This window comes from Rousettus aegyptiacus, unplaced genomic scaffold (assembly GCF_014176215.1).
Source record: "Rousettus aegyptiacus isolate mRouAeg1 unplaced genomic scaffold, mRouAeg1.p scaffold_m13_p_2, whole genome shotgun sequence".
NCBI lineage: Eukaryota > Metazoa > Chordata > Mammalia > Chiroptera > Pteropodidae > Rousettus > Rousettus aegyptiacus.
Window position 1 is genome coordinate 23,228,153 of NW_023416295.1, and position 8,063 is coordinate 23,236,215.

Sequence of the window (8,063 nt, forward strand, 5' to 3'; positions counted from 1 at the left end):
TTTCAATGGAATTTTTACCAGTCATAGTAAGATTTACTGAGTCTGTTGGATTCTAACCCTTAAAAGATTACCTTTAAGAGCAAAAACAAAACAGTGCTATCAAGAGAGGGAAAGCCATATGCTAGTGATAAAAGGGTATGAAGGAGGGTTAGAGCTGTTGACGTGCATAGAGGGAGACAGGTGGTTTCTTTTACCAACGTAAACCTTGAGCTAAAATAAACTGTCAGCGTTACTGTTGCTGCAACAAATTACCCCACCACTATTCAAGCTCCCATGGAGAGAGGAACTAGAGCAGCTTAGCAACCAAAGCCATGGTAAGACATGTTTTTTTAAATGTTAACTGTTGTTCATGACTGCTGTTAAAATATCACTAGCCCAATCACAAACCCCTGTTACCAAAGGCCTGGTGTGGCTGTAAAAATTATGGTTCAAGGAGAAATTAATGATATACATGAGTATAACAAAAATTTTTAGGACATTTTATGAGGCTAATACTATCACCATAGCTAGACCTTATGTTTGTGATTGACTCAACGTTTGGAAACATAGACATGAAAAGCTTAAAGATCTTTTGGAACAAAAAACTGTATATACACATATATGGTCACCTTTTTATAAAAAGATGAATATGGCTGATAATTCCCTAATTTTTTAATAACCAATATTTTTAAATATCTGAATTGTATAGTACTCTGTTTATTTAGTCCAAGAGACAATGTTAATGAGAATACTATGACTAGATCTCAGGACTAGATTTTAGACAACAAGGATCTTGGAACCAAATACCCTTTGCTTAGAGTTGTTTTTTTGTTTTGTTTTTTTGGTTTTTTTTGGAGGGTGGTGGTTTTTATCACTGAAAAGTTTGAAAGATTAAGGATAGGCTTACCTATGATGGAGTTTCAAAATCTTTGACATCTTAATATTTTTTAAATAACTCACTGAAAAGCAATACATTGGTATTGAAAAATACGGCAAATGCATGTGATTATAACATTTAATTTGAATTGGTATATAAAGAGGTCATACAATGAATAACACAAATTTCCTATTTAGAAGCATATAATTTTGGATCTGAAAAAGACTGTAGAAAAATAATCTAGTGTTACACATGCACTTTATAATTGTAGAAATGGAGGCCAGAGAATAGGAGACAAATAAGGGGCAGCTTTTGTGGTTTGAACCAATTCTTCTGATTCTGGTTCAGTGACATCTTGAAGCCTTAAATTCAACTCCAACATTTATTAAACATTTACAGAGTATCTACAGTGTGCCTAGTATGATATTAAACAACAGGACTACAAAGAGAAATGCAATTAAGTTTGTAACCTCAGGATGCTAACCGTCTAATAAAAGGTATGTAAACATCAATTACAGTAATGTCATAATGTATTCTAATACAGGTACATACATAATGCAGTGGTAGATGCGGCTGGACCTGATAAAATTTTAAAGTTTACTAATATTCAGCGTTAGCCATTATCTAGGGAAACAGATACACTCATATACTATAATATCCATCAAAATTTTAAATGCACATTTTTTTAGACCCAGTAATTCTACTTCCCAGGAATTTATCCTAAAGGATACATCAGCATGAATTTGCAAAGACATGGGTAAGAATTCGTATCTTTTGTTAAATAGCAAATTTGAACATCGATAGGGGACTGCTTAAAATATTTTTAGTATAATCATAAAATGAAATATGCAGATGTTTAAAAGAATGACCTAGGCTTCTACATGCTTGATATGGAAAGAGCTCCAAGATATATTAAGAACATTAAGTATACAATAATATGCATATGTTTATATATGTGTGAAAAGTATCTCAGCAGATTAAAAACGATTATGGATACCTCTGGGTCCTTCAACTAGTATGAGGAGTAGCATAAAGAAAAGGATTTTACACCTGTATTGATGAACATTTGCAGGTTTTTACAGGACTATATTGCGTTTATAATTTTTAGAAACATTTAAATGAAGAATGTAGCAAAACAAAATGTCAGTTGATGAAAACTCAAAAACAGCGGGATACAAAATTGTGTGCATACTATGTAAGGTAGGCAACCTCTAAGATGGCCCCCATGGTCCCTGCTGGCTGAGATTCACATCCTTGTGTAATCCCTTCTCCTGGAGTGTGGGCTGGCCTAACTGATTCATTTAGGGATGTCTTTGCTGAGAGTAGGTTTTAAGAAGACTGTGGCTTCTGTCTTGGGCTCTCTGATACTCTCCCTCTCAGGTTGCCACCTCCCACACTGTGAGAACACATAGGCAGCAGATAGAGAAGGCCCCATGTGGTGTGGAAGAGCCCTACCAACAACCATGTGAGTGATTGAATTCTTTGGCCCTCTAATTGAATCAAGATGACTGTAGATTCAGCCAACAGCTTAACTGCAACCCCGTACATTTCTGAATTTCTGATACACAGAAATCGTAAGATGATAAATATTTGTTGGTCTTAGCCACTAAGTTTTGGGTTATTTTGTTATGCAATAATAGATAACTAATACGTTGTAATTATAACCTAACAAAAGCATCTGGCAGGGTGATTCGCATCCAATGACTGATCCATGTAGGAATATAAAGGCCATCTAGAACCAATGGGGGACAATTCTGAAGGGCTGTGTTAGCTCCTGAGCTCTCTGTGGGGTTGGCTGAGGCTATCATTGGATCTGCAGTCAGCTCAACTTTTTCCCTCTGTCCACTGCTCCTTTCTTCCCTTCCATTTAGGTGTTGATCCCTGGGGAACTCCTTAATTAATATTCTGCACACTAAACTCTGCTCCCTGGGGACTCTAACCTGTGGCAGCATACTGGAACATCTATGGATCCTAGGTAGCTGCTTTAATTATCACTGTCTCAGCCAGCAGAAGTGGGTGGGAGAGAGGAAGTGGAGGACAAACACTTAATATTTTATTGACATGACTCAGAAATTGCATCATTTCTACTCACGTACTATAAGCCAGACTTACAGCCACATTCCCCTGCAAGAGAAGAGGCCAGGAAATGTAGCCTCTAACTGAATAGCCATCTACTCAACTAAAACGCACAGATTGTTAGAGATGTCTTAGTTATATTTTGCTGTGTAACAAACCACCCCAAAACTTAGTGGTGTAAAACAACGACCTTTTATTATACTTATGAGATTCCACGGGTCCAAAATACAGAAAGGGTATAGCAGAGATATTTGGGGATGACTCAAATAGCTAGTGACTGAAGCAGCTATGACTGGAGGACTCAGTCCCCAGATAGCATCTTCACTCACATGTTTGACTCCTGGGCTGGAATCTTGAAAAGACAGATTCAGATGGGATTGTCTTCCAGAGCATCCAGTTGTGGCCTATTCGGCCTGGCAGTCTCAGGATAGTTGTACTAAGAGGGTGTTTAGGGCTTCAAGAACAACAGCATTCCTTGAGACAAAGGAGGAAGGTAAAAGGCTTTTTATGACATAACCTCAGAAGTTAAATAGCACCAATTCCACTGTACTGTATTGGTCAAGCCTGACTCAGAGCCCACCCATATTCAAGGGGAGGAAATATCCATACCAACTCTTGATGGGAAGAGGGTCAAACAATTAAAACTGCCCAAGGGTAGATATTGGGGGACAAGTAGTCCCAGCCATAGGCCTTGTGATGTGTACAGCAGTAATGAAGAAGGCGGTACAGGAAAAAAAGAGACCGTGATAACTATGGAATGAAGTTTCTATAATATACCAATAATCTAACTATTTTCTGATTATTTACTACATAACTCTACTGCTTTTGTATTTAGTATAGAGTTGATAAGTCCTTATCATATGTAGACTAGAGTTGAGGCCCTTTTCTTTGGCTCAAATTATTGAAGCTTTTAAATATAGCTCAAGAACCTTGGCACATATAACTGAAATGCTCTTTGTGAAATTAGTACTATTTATAGGAAGAAATTAGTCTTTGTTAAGTTGCTTACAGATTGTGCAGCCTGGGTTGCTGTACATTGGGTAAATATCAGGTCCAAATGAAGTAGTTTGCCTCGTTTAACGTATTTAGTATCACAGTTTGAGTACAGTAGTGAAACCCAAACTGTAGTTTTCCAGTGTCTTTTCCACTTCCACTTCATAGGATTTACCATATTCTTCAGCAGGACAAGTAACCTCCCTGCCAGACACTGTACATTATTAATATAAATTATTTTGGGATTTTCCTCTTGTACCCAGGGGATAGGGGGTGACCTTGGCCCATTGTTCTCAAACAGAAGCATCTGCTTTGCTGCTGGGAAGTCCTGGGATAATGTTGGAAGTCTGAAAGAAGCAGTAAAGTATGACTAAATTTCATTAATCTCAATTTCCCCTGCCAAGAAGAATAAAGGCCAATTGGGTTTTTGTTTTTTTTTTTTGCCTGTTTCTTTTTTCTTTTAAGACAGGAAGAAGCCTAGTCTTTATGTAAGGTGTAGAATTACATGGATAAAGTTAAATAATAAAATATATGCCTTCCTGCAGCTCCCAGAACCCAAACTACAATTCCTGTAAAGCATAAAGTAGAAATTTATTGGTTGCTCAAGTAGCAGGAACTAAACAGCCACACCCCTTCATGGAGGGAATGAGAAGCTGTATCTCTGGGCAGCAGCATTACCTTGGGAAATTGGGGCTATTCTGCAAGGCTGGTGTATCTTCACTCTATGACCTATTCCCTCCTCATTTATCCTTTACTAGCCACTTGTGTGTGTCCTTCTCTCTTCAAAACTTTTGTTTCCTAAGAGGTGAGATGTATTCCTTACTCCTTTCACTCTATACCTTTAGTGGCTTGCCTCTAATATTCTTAATATTTTCCTTTCACATTATTCCCACTTATCCATAAGGTACATTTCAACAGGTTCACATTTATTATTGTCATCTCATGTATTCACCTTTCCTTCATTGTGACTCGGCATTTAAAATATATTGCGCTTTGGTAAAACTGGAATGATTCTCATCCAAAACTGAAATTTTAGGACACATTTCTTGTAAGGGAGTGGTTTTAGGAAAGTGTGGTACCCTGTGTAAACCTTTTGATTGCCAGAAAAGAGATGTCTAATCATTTTTAATAATATATTTGAATCTTGAGAGTCCATATCTTATTCCACTGTGAACTTTTTGATTGGAATTGGTTCTTCCATTCATGTTTTGTGGTTTAATTCATCAAGTCCCTATACAAGAAAAGCAATTTTGAAGGAAAATGAAAAACACCCTAAAAGGTGGCAGAAGCCTTTCTGCTAAGCAAACCACCAAAGAGACTATTAGGAGCTTCTACACCTCTGATACAGAGACCTGTTATTATCTTTAATGCTTTACAATTAAGGCTACTGGGCAAGGACTGTGCCTACTCAATTTTATCCCCTGGGCAGTACCCAATGTGCTCTTAAATCTGAACATTCTGATGTTAACTTGAATTTTGCTTGATCTTCAAGGTTGAGTGGAGCAAGTCATCTGCTTAGCCCTGGGAGGAAGTTAATTTTTCCGAGGCACCAAGATACTGATTAGAGTACTGGGCAAGGAATTTTCCTAAATCAGCCCTGCTGTCTGAGAAGAGGTAGTTCCTTTTCGCTTGGGGAGCACCTCCCTCCCAGAGAATGGGGTTGGCTCGACCTCTGGCAGCATGATTACCCACAATAAATGGTTGATAAATTATTGTTTTTGCTGCAGCAAAGTATATTTATATGTTTAATGACCAAAAAGATGTCAGATCTCAATTTCCTATAGGGCTCATAATTCTGTCCCTGGTCCCTTTTCTTCCCTGAACCCACTCACCAAACTAATTCATCAGAAGTGTTGGCTCCTCTCCTCACACTCCACATTGCTCCAAAGCCTCTCGCCTTCCTTCCCTCCAAAAAAATAAAAAATAAAAAAAAAGAAGCCCCCAAATGCTTTTTTCACCAGAGCTCAAAAAACTTGCTCTTTGTTCTTTAATACATATGCACCAAATTTAGTCCCTCTCTAGCTTGAATAGCGTATGCAGAGTTTGCTTTTTAAAATAATTGCCTAGTATTCCATTGTGTGCCTTTTCCAAAATGTGTCCCGATTCCCTATCAATAATGCTAACTAAAATGTATTAAGCATATACTATGGATTAGGCACCATTCTAAATGTCAGCACAACCCAATGAAGTAGACCCTATTATTAGCTCACTTCACACATGGGTAAACTAAAAGCACAGTGAGATACCTTGTTAATGATCACACAGCTAGTAAATTGTGGAGATGGGATTTGAATCTAGGCAATTCTTAACTACTATGCTATACTGCTTCACAACTGAAGGGATATGTAGAGCTTTCCCTAGATTTTTTTTTTACTATTGCAGATAATGCAGTAATAAATATCATTGTACATAAATATTTGCATACTTTTCTAAGTATATCTGTATGGACAAATTCCCTGAAATGACTTAATGGGGTCAAAGAGTAGCACATTTTTATTTGAACAGAAAAGAGTTCTCCAAATTTATCATTTGTTTTGAGGAGGGAGCACTTTATCAGAGGCAATAAACTGTCCTCTTGATGCATTTAAAATTTTACTAGCGAGAATACTAGAAAGTCATCTTAGTCCTTTAGCAGATGAAGTAATTATCCAAATAGTCCTTTCCTAATGCATTTCTAATATTCGATTAGGAGTAGAGAAAGGTGAGCTACAAACAAAAAGTCCTTGGACTACAGGCCTGGGTTATAATAGTTCAGTGATTAATTTAAATGACTGAGACCTTGATTTTTTTTAGCTGTAAATGGGGATATTAAATATTACCTACTTGATCTACCATCTATGGCTTTAGAGGCACAAATATGAATGTATATACACTGTTCATATGTATCATTAAGAACACTTATAATGGAACTTTACCCATTCGGGGACCAGGGGAAGAACTAAGGGCCCATAGGAAGCTGGGACCTGGTGTTTTTTTGGTTACCAAATGCATACGTGTGAGCTTTGCTGCTTCAGAAACTCTAGCAGAGACTTAATTTCTCAACCACTTATTCTGTGTGACCTTTGTGTACATCTTAGTACACTTTCAGCAGGTAGGCTCACTATAAATGTTTTATGAATAAATTAATGAACAAAGTTTTCAAGGCCACTCAGTTGTCCAAAGCTAAGGTTAATGTCTTCTCTAAAAAAATAAATAAATAAATAACTTTCAGCTTTGTTTTACCCCTAAATAATAAATGTTTGTATCTTCTTTAGGAGAACCATGTTGATAATACAGTTTAAGGGTCTTAAAATTTGATCTCAGGTAAGCTAATAACCAAATCATCCAGATAAACAGTCTAAGTTATCTGGTTTGTTAAATGTTGAGTAACTGCCTCTATAAATTTGGGAAATACAGAAATATAGAAAAATAACCCATGTATTAACTAGTAATCCTTTTTTAATGTCATACAATTTATTAGTTATTCAGAACACTATCTTATTTCTTTAAAGTTATCAATAGACAACCTTATTTATGAAAATCATTAATTAGCAATTTAGTAGAAATTAGTCACTTGTCATTTATATACCAACAAAACTTACTTTCAGCTATAATATAAACTTATTTTGAAGACATTTTGAATTATGCGTATTATACTTAACTATATAAATCACATTTTACACACTTTATCTTTATATTTTATTCCCAAACTTTCGATTATCTTGAATAATGTTCCCTTTTGTTGAGTACATCATATTTCCAAGACTTGTACAAATGGCGATATAAATTGAAATAATTTTTCCTCTTTCCAACTTATCTAGATTTATATATTTTTTAAAAATTAGGTTTAGAAATATCTACAAACTTCAACATGAAAATAATTTAGACTTGGGTGCCCTGGAATAGAAAATGAAACATGTAAGTACTCAAAGGTAGAAATAAAGCAAACATGAAAAACTTTTGTTATGATTAGATATAAATAGAATATATGTTTAAGAATCTATCACTAGGCAGTCAAAATTTATTTACCCAAGAGTTTCCTTCCAGAATTTTTCCAAGAACTGAAAAATAATACTGTTTTGGTCTGTTTGGGCTATTATAACAAAATATCACAGACTGGGTGGCTTTTAAACAACAGAAATTTATTTTTCACAGTTCT